This window comes from Anser cygnoides, chromosome 3, assembly GCF_040182565.1.
Source record: "Anser cygnoides isolate HZ-2024a breed goose chromosome 3, Taihu_goose_T2T_genome, whole genome shotgun sequence".
NCBI classification, from domain to species: Eukaryota; Metazoa; Chordata; class Aves; order Anseriformes; family Anatidae; genus Anser; species Anser cygnoides.
In genome coordinates, this window is record NC_089875.1 from 56418032 (window position 1) to 56433756 (window position 15725).

General features: G+C 40.8%; 1 protein-coding gene across 1 annotated transcript in view; it reads left to right on the top strand.

Moving 5' to 3' along the window:
- The window catches only part of ARID1B (AT-rich interaction domain 1B), a 326604-nt gene that overhangs the window by 16453 nt on the left and 294426 nt on the right, over positions 1-15725 (top strand).

The window sequence follows — 15725 nt, forward strand, 5'->3', positions numbered from 1 at the left end:
TGAACCGGGTTTCTCACCACTTGCTCTATGTTATGGGAGCCTAAATCAGTGCAGGAGCTATCACAGCCGTTCTCAAAGTGTTGGTTTATGATGCTTCCACCGGAAGAATAATCTGTTACCATATAGGATAGTAGAGAGAAAAGCATTTGCAAGGAAGATTAATTGAAGTAATTCATCACTTTAAAATGAAGAAGGTTCATCAGACAAAAATAAAAGCGAAGTGTTTCATGTGCCTCCATTGGAATTTGATAACCATTTGTTTTGCTAGAAAATGTATGTGGACTGGGCACCTAGTGCTTGTCTACAGGAGGAAATTTACCAGTACAACTATGTGCTATAATTATATGCTATAATTATGCCAATATAACTCCCTATGGAGATACTCTTATACCAGAATAAGAGTTTTCGTGGTCTATCTTATTCTGCTTCCAAAGCACGTAGGCTTAAGTGGAAAAGGGTACTCTTATACCGGAGCAAGCCTCCACACTGAGTTAGTTATATTGGTATAATTATGCATTTTTTTTCCTTCAGTGTAGACAAGTCCCAAGTGTCTTTTCAGCTTTGAACTTTAGTTAAGAATTTCTTGGTTGTGATAAGTGTCTAAGCATTTTCATAGTACATTTTTATAATGGGGCTTGGGTATTTAAACCAATTACTTAGGCCAATTAACGTGTTCCTAGGTTGCAGATAACAATAAGATATAAAAAGAGATCAAAATTCATGTTCCTAGCTGCTTGGATATACCTGCATGTTTTTTCCCCTCTCTCTGGTCTTGCAGGTACTCAGTGTACATTGCAACAGGTGGAATAGTCTGTGGCTGTATAATAAATTCTGGCTGGACACTCTCTGTCTCCTGTTTCTCATTATTCCTTGCGTTTTGTTGTGCTGTTTCTAATTGCACACGTCTCAGAGGATCACAGAAAGAGGCTTCCTTGATGAAGATGGAAAAAATGCTTCCAAAACATGAGTTGTTTGGAGAATTACTGAAATCTAATGACTTACACACAAGGCAGGACCCTAACTGACTTGCTAGGCACCAGTTGTGCAACAAGCAGCTCAAACTGGATGCAGAGAGAAGGCAACGTGTAGGTGCAGGTCTCTTCTGGTGCGTGGTGCAGTCAGAGGAAGGCTGGTGATGTCCAGAAGATGTTTGATAGGGGTGATCTCTCTTGCCTGGTATGGTCAGAAGTGGGTAGCTAGACCTGGGTATCGATGTGATCAGCACCTTGATGTTGGTCACCTACTCTGGTTCTCTTCTACCCGTATCTCCTGTGGTGCCTAGAACACAGTGCGCTCATCCTCACCTTCACACCTCCCCAAAAACAAATTGCTAAATGCTTCTCGTTTTAGCAGTTTCCACAAATGTCAACATCAATTCCTTAGTAACAGTTTTTCTTATCTGTCTTTTTTACTTCTTACTAAACTGTTTTGAAAACGCCTTTTTTTGTCCCCTTGCTTTTTTTATCAATATTTTTAGTATGTCTGTAGCATTATAATTTCCATGTTGTTTCATTATGCCAGAAGTTGAGGATTATGACTTCAAATGAAAAGCAAATTGCAGAAACAGGAGAAACCTTAAAATAAAAAAGATGATGTAGTAATATCCAAACCATAGAAGAGCAAGGCTGGAAGGGACATCAAGAGGTCATTTAATCCATCCCTCTGCTCTGAGGCAGGATAAGTTGGGCATAAAGCATTCATGACGGATGTTGCTGTATCCTATTTTACTGTAGTAGTAAAACATTGAGCAAAAAGGAATGCTGAAAGTTATTTATACATATGCCCCCCCCCCCCCCCCCCCCCCCCAAAAAAAAAAAACCAACAAACTTTTTGCAAGATAGAATTAGTGAGAGCATATGGTGGTTCATATAGGATTACTTTAAGTATCTGGGTTGTTTCTGGTTTCTGGAAACTTAATGCTTTCTGTCAAAATAGCCTAATTATGTTTGTGCAGTGTCAAGTATAATACCCATTTCTAAAATTAACTGGTAGTCTGTTTTTCAGGTATATTTATTCCTGAAATTATTCTTTTTCTGTGTTGCCTTTGTAACGAGTGTCTCATCTTCCTGTGCACTGGGAGATTTAGTTGAAGAATGCATAGGATTTCCTTTTCATATTTGACAGTATTTCTGGTGTGTAATCAGTTTTGGTTTTCCTTTTTTATTTAGTTTCTTTTCCTATGTGAAAGAACTGAGCAAAAAAACTAGGGCTGGGAGTGTAAAGGGAGAAGGGGAAGAATGTACTCAAGAAATCATAGTAGCTGGCAGAAGAGCCGGGTTTAGCTATAATCCCAGCTTAGATATGAAGTGAATAACGTGGCTTTAAGAAAAGTTTTTTTTTAAGAATAAAGGGAACGCACATTTCAGAGCCTTACACGTGGTATCTGCATCTCTCTAATTCTAAAATGAAGTTTGCAAATGAGCGTCAGATGAATAACATCTTTCTAAATTGAACAATACCTAAAATTGGAATTGCAGAAACCCTGTTGCTAAAATGAGTCTTTGGGCTTGTTTGCTCTATTCTGCCTTTTAGTTATATCAGCTGAGAAACATCTGTCTTTGCTGCTAAATGACCTTTTCTGGCTAGGCCAAGTGATTCTGACAGAATGAACTGTCTCCAGCCCTCAGCAGCAGGAGGAGGCTGCTGTAAGTTGCAGCCTTGGAGAAGGGAGAAAGATGAGATGTAAATACGCTCAAATTGCTGTTTGCCACAGAAATAGCTTACTCAGGCATACAGGAAAGATTCCCCGTACCTGGGCTGCCTCAGTGATTTTGAAGGCTGTCACTTCCTTGTCTTTCCTCCCATTTAATTTGATTGTTGACTTTTAACTCTGCTCTAGATTTGGTGACTTTTAGGAAGCTGGGAATGCTGTATTTTGGGCTGTGGCCAAGAGGGACTCCTAGGCCCTGGGTATCCTCTCCGGCAAATAACGGAGTTTGTCTGAAGTGCTTTCAGGAAATGTGTGCTGGTGTTTTCACATGATGGCTAACGTGGGCTCTCTTAAGGGCTGGGAAACAAGAGATGGGCTCGGAAGTGGAAAGAAGCCGAGAGTTCCCAGGCAGACTAAATCTGAAAGTAGTGATCCCTACTGCAAGAGGGGAGGAAATCCTATGGTTACGGTATATTCAGGTTTCCTGTTAACTTGGATGAGAAATACTGAAGAACTGGGTCAGCTTTCCTGCTTTTATACTTCTCAAACCAGATACGTCTTGCATGCTGTTTATTAATTTTAAATGCTGCAATATTAAAAGAAAATTACGATTATATAGCGAACATATCTTTGTAAACTGAAGGTTCTTGATAGTAGCTATGGTAAAAACAAACTCTTAATTATAAACATCCAGGATAACTTATTGCAGAGGTGTTTCTGCACTTACCATACACAGATGTTATGTGCACGTGTTTCTTTGTGCTGAGGTGCTCTAGATGCTCTCATAGGCTGCTTGTGGTTGTGGAAGAATTTGTCCCTTTTGGAGACTGTGAGAAGAGGAACGAGGACCTCGCAGCTTTCGCCTGTTCCAAGTGAGAAGCAGGTGAAGTCACTAGGGTTAAATCAGAGTTTTGTCTGTTTCAAATCCAGGTCAGATTTTTTTTCCTGAGTAAGCCATAGGGAACTTTGTATTAATATGCAAATAAATTTTTAGAGGTCTATTCTGGACAGCTCTCTGGGAGTCCTTCCCAAACCTCTAAATTTATAAGTTTGTTTAAAACTTGTGAATATTGGAGCTGATAAATTTTTTTTAAATCAGCAGAGCTTTTAATATTTTTGCTACCATTATTTATTTTGCTTACAAAGTATGTTTGTACGAATACATGTGTTGATCTAAAGAGCTTTTTCTCTTGAAGAAATCAAAGTTTAAGTCTGTGAATAGATCCCTTAATACTTGGAGTCGTTGACTCGCTATGCATGTCTCTCGGTAGGGCTGCTACTTGCTAAGTGCACTCATCACTCTGTTCAGAATTACCCTGTTGCAGGCTGTTCTTGCCACTGCCTTCAAAGGGAAATTTACAACTCCTGTAATATTTGTCCTTTTAATTCTAAAATCCAGATGAAGCATAATCCCAGGAGTGTTGTTCCACTGTTGCAATGTAATCTTTTTCAGATGATACATGATTTAGTTGGAAACAAATTAGCAGCTATGCATGCCTAAAGAAAGCAATTTAATAAACAAGATTTTTGTAAGACCTAATCAGAATTGTAAAATGATACTTGGGAATCAGTTACATTATACAAAGGAGCTGGTGCGAATGTAGGCATGTGTGTGAATTGATGGTTTCCAATCACATTGTTCTCTCAAGTAGTACAGAAGCTTTGACCTTCAGCCTACTGTTTCTTGTGATTTATTTCTTAACTTAAATATTTTCGATCAATAATGAAAAATTCCAGTCATAACTGTAGTTTGTTCTGGTGATTGATTTTAATTTTTTGTAAGCTACCAAAAAAAGCTATTTCCTTTTCTAATGCTTTAAATCACCTGCTGCTGGTAAATTTTTTTTTGTTTTGTTCCATTGCAGAAAGTTAGTTTTGTGGTCCTGAGAGTGTCTGTGTTGATGAGGAAGGTCACTTATAACTGCAGAAGAGTCATAGGCAGCTACTGCATGGAAATGTGTTGCTCCAGCTCCACAGCAAGGGTGTCTAGCCCCAGACTCGTTACCTCTGTCTGTTTGACCCTTGGACTGAGCTGTTGGTATGCTTCAAGCTGGGACAGCGGGTTTTTTATGACGTCCAACCAATGTGATACAAAACTACTGTGGCATGAAAGTTCTTAAAAACAGTAATAAAAAAAAGCCAGTTAGTTTCCAGGTAACTATTAATATTTTGTGCTATTTACAACCAAGTTTTTTTCAGTCTCTACAGGAAACAGTTTTAACATAGAAAATATGTTACAAGAGGAACAGTTTCTTGGCAGTTGGAGAAGTGACAGGGCTTCTGTTGTAGATCTGAATTTGCCTTCCAATTATCCTGATCCTAAATATATCCTTTAGGAATTTTGTGTGTATTGGCTCTGGCTAGGGGCTTTCCCCTGTTTTCTTACTTAATTAAAACCATTTCTTCCATAATGGGGGTGGGGTGGGGGTGAGTTCAGGCTAAAGAGAGAAAAAGCTAGTTTAATGAGTAAGCTACCTGCTAAGAGGCTAGAAACTGATGAATACAGCAAGTCAGTGCTCTACACTTCTTTTTTAACATCCCAGTCTATCACAGTGTGAGTAGGGTAACTGATTTTTCTCCTTTGTGTGATCTTCTCTTCCTGGTGTGTCAGAGGAATATAGTGCTCTGGCAACCATTTCTCAGTGGGGGCAGAACTTTGTGAACTTCCCCTAGCTGCAATCTCACATTACTGCTACGAGCAAGGAAAACAACTTACTGCTTTGTTTGCCTGGTGGAGTTGTCCATTCTGTTATCCTTCGATGCCTCTTTATCCCAGTAGCCTATCTATTTTGCATGTGGTTTTTTTTTTCCTTCTGATTTTAATCATCGTGAACTCGGAGACCTGCAAAAAGAGATGAAAATTGCATCAGTCTGCTCGTGCCAAAGCAACCTGTGCTGCGCGCACGCAGGGCATGACAGGGCACTTGGCAGAGAGCAGTGTCAGGGGGAGAGCAGGAGCTTGGGGGTGGGGAGCCGTGTTTTCTGGAATGCCCCCTAGATTCGCCTGCGATCGGGACTCTGGCTGATCCTGGAATTGCGTCTGATGAGGTGCATTACAAATGCCACCAATAGGTATAAATCAGTTAGAGTTGCTGTTTGCTTTTTTTATAGTACTGTAGTCTCAGAGCATGGCCTAGATGTTTTGAATTCATTTTATTCAGGAGTACTTGATGCAATCCAGTGCTTAAAGCTGAACTGGAGAAGTTGAGGGGCTTCTTTTTGGAGTTGTCTCAGAAATAGGTCTGTTTCTTGGAGGCATTAATAGTGTTTTAAGAGGTCTAGCTGAAGCTTAGGTTGTATTTTTCTAAATAAGTTTACCTTGTGAAGGTAGCTTTCTGAAAATCTAGAGCACATGGTTAGAGCATTTGTGATTTCTCCTTTTAAAAACTTCTGGAGTTTTTTCTCTCCGATAGCCTACCATTTCTGACTCCAAATCCTGATTCCTGCGGATGATAACTGACATCGGCCTTCCCCAAAGTCTGCCCATCTTCCTCCTTGCTAAGAGAGCATATAATACTTGCTGTTACGAGAGTGAAAACCCAGTCACAGAAAGGTGAAGTGCTGTGCTCGTGTTTGCATAGCAGGTCAGCTGCTGAGCCAGGAATAGCAGCCCTGTCTCATGACTCAGTGCCCCGGCCGCTGGCCGCCGGGCTCTGCGGAGCTGCGGGCTTTTCCAAGAATGCCGCAGCTGTGGGGCGCGGAGGAGCTCTGCTTCGAGGCTCACACGGAGCTTCAAAATACTGCGGGAGGGGAAACAAACAAACAAAAGCTTTAAAGGAGGTCCTCGATAAGAAAAGTTGTGGTTTTCCTTTGGTCTGACTGAAAACAACAACAAAAAAAATCTGCTTGGAAATAACTTTCCAGAAGGTTGTGGATGTGGAAAAAGTTCCACGCGTCTGAAAGTCAAACTCTGCTCTGCAAACAACCTTAGAGTGGCCTGTGATTAAATCTTTTGTATAGTCAACAACAAACTCATTTTATGCAACCACAACTATGATAAAATTGAATTAAATGGACCTGCTTCTCAGGAAAGCGACTGAATAGCTGAGTACTACATTATTCAATGAGTGGAAAACAGGGAGGCTGTCTGAAACTGATACGAAATGGTTTTAACGTTCTGTCGGGCTAAAGAGCAACTCTGTGAAATCACTGTATTTGTTTCCCCCCTACCTCCCCGCCCTCAATTTTTAAATAGCAGTGCTCTTCATACTGTCAGGATTCAGTGTTGTGACACCCCTACTCAAAAGTTATGACAGCAGTGTAATGACAGCTACTGCCTCTTGAGAATCAATCAGGCAATTAATTTTGTAAATGAAATGCTGATTATACAAAGCTTCACATGAGAGGCCCAGTGATTAAAATCAATTTAACAAATTGTTTCAGGTGGGACTTGATTAATAATTTGCCATAAATGCTGAGGATATATGACCAGCATACCTTTTTTTGTGTGTGTGTGTGTTAATACAGAACTATATATAACATTTGGAGTGGGGAAAAAAACTCTGCAGCTAACTGTGGTGTATAGTTCTGGCTTGTGACCTAGTTGTGATGGGCTATACGTTTTTGTGGGCACGCTGTTTTCCCCAGTGTCGGTAATGTCACTTTCTCAGCTAGGGCTTTCCCCGGCTATTAAATACATCTAACCTTTAATTTTAATTCTGCTGATAAAGCCAAGTAACTGAGAAAGTGTATTCAAATCCAGTTGAATATTTATTAGGCTTAGGAAGAGTTTTTTTTCCCCTTAAAATCTGGAGCTGATGTGGAATATTTTTTCCTCCTCCTGTCTCTCACTGGCTTCCAGGACTTTGTGCTTTCCCCTCCCACTCCAGGACGGCTCTGCAGGGAGCCTTCCTGCAGCACTCCCCTCCTTCCATTCGAGGCTGCTCTCTGCTCCTTCCCCGACAGACACTATTTTTAGTACATCCTTTTCTGTCCATCTAACCCCGTGTTTGTGTAAGAGCTGTACAAAGTAGGTAAGGGAATTTTTTTTTTTGGGTTCCAGATGGCAGCCATGCACAGTGAGTGAAGGTGTTTACTTGTCTAGGAAGCTGAGAACCTCTTTGCCAGACAAAATAGAAGTAACTGGTATTCTGGGTGGGGTTCTGCTTTTTTTAACTTACAATTTTCTGGGTTTATGAATGGATTTTTCTCTTCCTTGTTGAGCTGTAGCATTGGCTACTGAGAGCCTCAGGGCTGTGACACATCCTCTGATGAATCTAGCCTGAGAACCTCAAGGTACTGTTTTTTCCCTAGCTGTATGCCTTGCTCTCCTGCCGAGGGTTGTGATTTAGGTATCAGAAATGGCAGAATGAGGAGTTGGAGCACTTGCACGTGAAGTTGAGGCATGGGCACGTGCCAAAGCTGTTGTGTTGGCGAAAACCACCCTGTGCTGACAGTTTGTGGTGCAGGTGCTGGACTACGAATGGAGGTATCTAAAGCAAGGCCATGATCCGGCAAAAAGGGGGATACGGGCAGCTGGAAGCAATGACTGGGAGAATGCCTGTAAAGCTGGGAGATGGCTGTAAAGACCCTAGATTCTGCTACACTAGAAATTACTGATAACTTGCTGGAGAGCACTTCTGCAGCAGGAAGCAAGAGCCTTTACGTGGCTAAAGGAAAGAGGTCTCCTTTTAGGAGCATCTCAGCTGGTGTCGGGGTGGGGTAGGGAGAAGGGAAGAGAATTTCCAGGTCCTCCTGGAAGAAGTTTGGATTAGGAAAGTAGGTTACAGAAGCAGGTAAGAAGGTTGACACTTCAGGCATGATGGGGAAGGATGACGTGTCTTGAGTTGGCTTCAGAGCAATGAGGGTATTGTCACTGCCAACTACTGACATACAGGTAATAAAAGCGACTCGAAGGGCAGCACTCCTGAGCTGTATTGCCATGTGAACTTGTCAGAGACATGGGATTGTTTTGGCCTTCAGGTGTGATAAATGTGTATAATTACTTTTCGATGTTGTCTTAACCTTTGCTTGCACTCATAGTGCCAACATGAGGAGATTACTTGTGTGTAGTTCATTAAAAACAGATTCCTCTTCTTTGCTATGTTTGTTGTGATTCGTTCTTTCAGTAGTCATTTCAGGTTTATCTATCTACAAAATAATAACTAGAGGATGGTGGTTTCATTGATCTTCCAGTTTTTAGGTTGTGTTAAGGGGGACCTAGTGGAAAACTGGAAAACAAGTATACCTATGTCCTTCTCCTTCACCCTGCTGAGACACTTTCCTGTATTATTACTTTGAAAAGTTCTAGTGGAGAAGTAGTTGATTCTTGGTGGGGCATAGCGTTGCTTTTCTCCTCTTCCCCTTTTTAATTATGTACTTTCTGTTTTGAGTGGAAAATTATCTTTCTGATGTCTTCCCGCAGCTGAAATCATACAGTATGCAGAGCCTTTAAGACGAGGAAAATTAAAATTTTTGTTAAATCTCTTCTAGTATATGCCTCTTCATTCACTGGATTTTCCTTCATCATAGGCTTATGTTGAACTTGGCTCTTTGTTCTTGATTATTCCTTGCTGTACTTGTGTAACTGACTTATTTTGCTTTCAGTTTTATTAAAGCCCAGATAGTAGACTTCCTATCTGAAAATACAGGAAGCTTGTTTGCCAGTCACCTCTATTATTTTAATACTAATATAAGGCAGATTTTAGTATTGTGTATTCATACATTTTATAGTTGCGTCTTTCTTAAATGGATATTTAAAACACGTAACACGGGTTGTGTTTTGAAACGCTTTTGTCGTGTAAAAACGTTGGCTGAGGAGTCCTTGTACATGTTCATACAAATGATGGCATTATCTAGGAATGGATTATCTTTTCCCCAGTTGCGTCCTCATGCCAGCTGTGTCATTGTATTATAGTGAATACTTGTGATTATCTCTAGCGATAAATTTGTAACTTGGTGCCTGACCTAGAGCTGAGAGCTCCATGCCCATCTTTCTTGGAATGTCGGTAGCTGATTGTCAGCTGTCTTTATTATGAGGTTTCAAGACTTTGGTATTAATAAGAGGCTGCTTTTCTAATACAGAGACAGAAGCTTTGGCTGCAGATCAATGAATAAACAAAGAGTTATTGTATTCAGCAGCTCTAGGAGTTTGAGGGCAAGCCTATTGCAGAGTGTTGAGTTCATGTTGTTTTGTTACAGGCGCAAATGATGTAGCTTTAGTTGTTGGGATGCACTGTGGCTTATAGTCACTTTAAATTGGTGCATTTGCTGTTGTCAGCCAAACCAATGCTTCTTTCATTTTTTAAAAAACAAACAGAAAAACACCCTTTCTCTCTGAAGAGTAGTTGTATCTCATGTGACCGCTCTTGTCTTGTAGTGAATTGCTCTGTCTTCCTCATGTAAGGGCTGTCGTCATGCCTGAATCCCACTGTGTCCTTTGTAAAGTGTCTCCCACTCTTCCCTGCCCTAGGACATCAGTGGTGGGGTTCTTTTGGCATCGTTAAACGACAAGTTATGTTTGGGGACTGTGACCAGTATTGTTCATGTTTGTAAGTGTCTTTCAAATTTTCAAATAAAGATTTTGGTATTAGAAGTGGAATATACAATGATAACTCAGTATGTATAATACATAACGTAAATGGAATAGCCCATGTATCTTGGTCAGATAGCTATTGAAATCATGCTCCCTTAGATCTGAGAGGAGATAAGGTATCAGGGAAAACACTGGTTAAATAACAAGAGAAAATAGTATTTTTTCTATTATTTTATTGTTGAAATCATTAGCAAACCTTCCAACAGGTGCATTAATGTGCTCACAAGGCACATAATAGGCGAGGACTCTTATGAAATGCTCCGTTCTTACAAAGCCTGGTACATGTGCAAATGAATCTGATACTGACATAAGATAGGCACTATAATAAAGGGGTTATAAATTATAATATTATTGCAGACTGAAGCAAAGAACAAGACTGAGGTATTTTGAGGAACTGCAGATCTATGCAAAGTTTACATGAAATGCAGCAAGTTGAAAAGGAGGTGCAGAGGCAGAAGGAAAATGCGGAATCCACTCAGACTTGCCTGGCAGAATATGGCAGTAAAAATTAGGATATGCAAACTAAACTAGCAAAAATGTGCGTATTTCTGTAAAGGAAAGGAAATAAATGGATATCGATAACTGCAATGACACTAAAACCAGAAAGTAATTAAAACTTTCTGATATAGTATGTGATAGAATTAAGTAAAGGCATGGGAGATGTGAGAATGTACACAGCATCCCTTCATGATAATATACGTCCACTGGGATTTGGAAAAATACAGCGCAGTTATAGCAACACTGTCATCTTTGAAAAGTGTTAGAGTGGGTGTGGAGGGGTTGGTTGTTGATCCCTACAACACGCAGAGGTTGATACTGGTCATAATGATCCTGCCACCGAAAACTTGTCTTTGAACATTGTTGGAACTAATGTTAGAAAAAAGATACTTGAACTTGTAAATGCTAAAGGAACCTTCATATAGGATTCTAATACATATTTCTTAGCTTTTCAGATCACTGTGGATGAAACTTTCTATAAAAATAAAACTTTTAAAGAGTGCTAAAGCTGAAAATTGAGCATGCGTTAAAGTTAGAAAAAGTTATAATTAAACTTTTACCTCCACTGTACAGGACACGCAGTACTCAGGGAGCAGCTGTTTTCTTCTGTTAAGTGTATGGCTCCAGGTCTTTCTTACCATGCACTGTTCTGAAGACAACTTTTTTTTTTTTAAGAGAGTTTTCTATGGTATTGATCACAGTCATATTAAATTCTAAAATCACTTCTCTAGTGAAGAAGTAATGATTTTTTTTCATTTTTACAGTTGGGAAACTGAGGCACTACTGAAGGAAGTTTGAGTAGCCTGTTTATGATGGCTGTAGGTCAAATTTTCTGCAACATACAGCTCTTCAAAAGCACATATCAAATTCAAAAGTAGCTGCAGTTATATGAAGCATTTCTGCAAATTAAATTGCATGACTCCAAGCGAGGAAATGATGCACTAAACTGCTACATTTTGAAAATTTGTTGTTTTAATAATTTATTCAACATTAGGTAAAAACTGTGGCAGATGGAGGGGTAGAATCCACTTTTGGCTGAGCAGCATACGACCACCTTAGTCAGCTTTCCTCATCCCACCGTTTTCTGCTTTGTTTGCTACCCATCTTCTAACTTGTATAATAAATGTTGCGTCTGGTCCTGTAGCATGCAACAGCCCCCTTCCCTGCACTGCTGCTGACCCGTCCCTCGAGCAGACCCATCCGGTGACCATCCTCCGTGAAGGAAACAGGAGAAATACCGAGGGAAAACTTGCTTCCAACAGTTCTTCACTCAGTACACGACTCCGCAATGATAAAGTTTCTTAAAGCTGGGGGAGAGGGAGGCGGCGTTGTGAGTTACTTGGTTTTGTTAGGCCATGCAGAAATATGTTGACAGCCACTGGTAGGTGTCTTCACCTGGACCTGCAGCGCACAGACGGTCACGAGTTCATCTGGATGGAGTCAGTAAGAGCAGTGGCAGGTTGCCACACCCCGTGGGGACCGACCAGTGCATGGATAAGATGTGCATCCTCGCTGGGTTGTTTGTAGGAGTTCTTTGATGCTAGGAGATTGCTGAGACTTCACTTATACTTAGGTTTCGTTCCACTTTTTTTCTTTCTTGTGGTATGTACAATAAAGTGTTCTCAGCTGCGGTGCAGGCCTCCCTGTCGGTGTGTGAGTGTGCTTCAGGTGGGCGCAGTGCCGAGTTAGGCTTAGTGTCTCCCGCAGGACCACCTGCCTCCTTGTGCTGCTCAGGAGAACAAAGTGGGGTGAAGCGGGCCATGCTTCTCGGCTGTGGCTTTGGATCATGTTACTTAATGCCACAGTCTTACTTCACCAGTCCTAAACATGGTCAGAGGACTTTACTGTACTGCTTCTTACTGTTTCCCTGGGGTCTTGGAGGGTGGAGGGAACAATCAGCACTGGCAAGCAGGAGTGGTTCTCTCTGGCTTGTCCCAGCCGTTTGCCTGGTCCTGTCTATCGCTTTCATCTTCAGTATCTCCAGTCCTTGATCCTGGTGCATTGCTTGCAGTGTGCACAGTAAGTTCTGAGTGTGCCCAGGTCCCTTCTTGGCCGTGTCCCTTGTTAGCCATATGCAGTGACCGCAGCCCCTTTGGTTTCAGGAGGGATCAGCAGCAGCTCGGGCTCTTCAGGCCTCCACCTTTCTGAGCCTTCACATCACCCGAGGGCAAGAGGGGCAGCTCTCCTGGAGAGCACAAGGAGGAGCAGGAGCTGAAGAGGCAGCAGCGGGTTAGGGAGAAGAAAGCAGGGAAGAACGAAATGTCAGGGAGGCTTCAAACCTGGGAGGCCTCCAAACCAACTAATGAACAAACAGAAGACCTCCACCGCTTGGAGGTCACTAGTCCAGTGGACAGAGTCTCTTCAGCCTCTATCCATTTAACCTCCTGACCTTGTTTCCTCTTTCCTTCAGCTCTTCCTGTCCCAGTTCTCTCTCCTCCGCTTTTTTTTAACCCATTGTCCTTTCTTTGGCAAATTTCAGGCCACCTTCTTATACCTTGCAGCTCCTTTGATCTGGTCTTGCTGTGTTCTGTGCACCTTGCACTCTCCGGTTTCCTCCTCCTCCTCCACTCCTATGGATCGCGTGGAATTCAGGGGTTCATAGGGATACAAGTTTTATATTTCCCTAAAATCCATTGTCACCCTGGCAAATTAAAATTGTCTACCCCAAAACATGGTATTCGAGAGGTATTTTTAAGTATTTTATGTAAGAACATAAGCGATGTATTCTTCTGTGACCTCATTCTGAGACATCGCTGAACTGTTTCAGCTGAATTTTCCAGAGAATTTCAGCCTCAGGCATACATATGGCCTGGAAAATTTCAGCCTAAATACTTGAAGTTTGGCGAAGTCTATACCCACCTGAAAATAGTCTTCATAATGGAAAGAAAATGTCAGACTATTTTAGCTGTAATTATCTGCATTGTTCATGGTACTATTTAAGTATTGGATGGGGAGTGGAAAATATTACATTCAAAATTAATTAAAATTAAATTTGACTAAATTTGTTATAGGAAGTGAGACCTGGAAACAATACACTGAAACAGAAGATGGTGGCAATTAGCAGGGATGTTGGGCTTCATAAGAATCTCATGAAGGAAACCCAAAACTTGCTTTAAACAAGGATTTATATTTGAGGAGAGGAATACAACAGGTGGTACCCAGAATGAACATGGAAACGCTGAAATAAACACAGAGAAACTATCTCGGTCTACAGAAGGGTAATTTAAGTTGTCCCTTGGGAACATGTCAGAAGGTATCTCCAGTTCATCCACTAAACTTTTACGTCTGTCTGCTCTCAGTTAAAAGTTTGAGATGCACAATGGCCTAATAAAAATAAAATAAAAGATGTGTTGGTAGAGGTCAGGCGGCCTAAAGTGGTTGGGGAACCATGGAATTTGAGAAGTATGAAATATAAATAATATGTTACCCAGAGACATTTAGTGGTGAAAAATAGAAAGTTCTGATCTGGCCACAAAAAAAGGCAAATAATAAAGTGGATAATTGCTGAGTAATACTCACCCCCAATTAGAAGTGAATGTGCAATTCTCTATGGTGGGAAAAAAAAAAAAAAAAAAAAGGGTGGGTGCAGTCCACTTCTGAAGTGAATAGAGGTGTCATGTGAGAATGAGGTTATAATTTCCACCTGTGCAGGTGTAGTATGGCAACATTTGAGATACTATATTTGGTTTGGGTTATATTCCTAGCAAATAGGTGTTGGTAGAGATAAGGAAAGCTGGAGAAAACAGGGAGAAAGGTTTGAGTTACTCCCTTGCAAGGAATAAGTAGTAAGAACAATGTGTAACTGTTTGTTAAGCAGTGACTAGTTTAGGGGGGAAATACCTGTTTGTATTGGTGGGGGTGGGGGAGTGGAAGCATAGTGTTTTAGTAGTACAAACAGCAATAATGAAAAGAAACAGGGATAGGAGTGAGAAAGTAATTTATTGTCATAGTAACTATTACATCAGAACATAGCAGCCGAAAACGCCTTGTAGAAGTCACGTTACATTGGAGACTTTAAAATAAAGCTGGTCAGCAGTGCACTGTTGGAAAAAACGTACAAAATATGCCATAGGAAGGAATCCTGCTACTGGCAGGAAGGCAGACTGGTTGGATGAATTAATACACCTTTTTCTGGGGAGGGAAGGGGGGAAATCTCATTAAGATGAAACTGTGGTAGGCTTTTAAAAAAGGAAAAAAAAACACACACATTTTTTCTTGTTTGAATACAACTGCTTGGCACTCAGGAATTAAAAAATGGGCATCATATTAACAATGCAGCGCTGCTACACTTGACAAAAGTATATTTTTTTCTGGTTCAGTTAGTCCTCAGTAATAAAATGTGAGAGTAATGCCACACAATGGTTGACACCCGTCCTGAAGCTGTTATGGTGTTTGGTAAGTCCTGCCAAGAAGTCTAAAAATAAATCTTCCATCCCTTGCTTCCCATCCCCCTCCATCAGTGATTTCAGTTTGGATTTTCTGAGGTCTGTTAAGGAGGCAAATAAATGCCTATGTACATTTTGGGTTATGACTTGCCTTATGATCTGGAAACTTACTAATGCATATGATAGTGATGTGAAGGCTCTGAGATAGTGCATTCTGTATGCATTGTACTTCTTGGAAACCTCCTTTTCTTTACACTTGCCCCTTTCTTCAGGGAAAGAAAATAGACATTTTCTCAAGGTTGAATGGTTTCCCATTACATGTATCTCTCTTGATAGACATGATTTGATGTGTGTTTACACGTTGAAGTCAATGTTGCTAATCAGTTTACAACAGTATACTTAATTATTTCTTAAGCTGGGATTTATTGGGTAATTATCATACCTGTCTTTGTAGGTGAGAGACAACGTCTAAACTTGAGTGCAAAGTTCATTTTATTTATTTATATTTGAACGTAAGTCCCAAACTCACCATTCAGAAACTCATGCAACTAATTACGGTACTTTGCCTGTTTGCATGCCACGTTGATTTTTGATCATTTTGGGAGAAAGGTATAAAGTATTGAGCAAATGCCTGTATGACCTGTCTGTAATGAGTGTG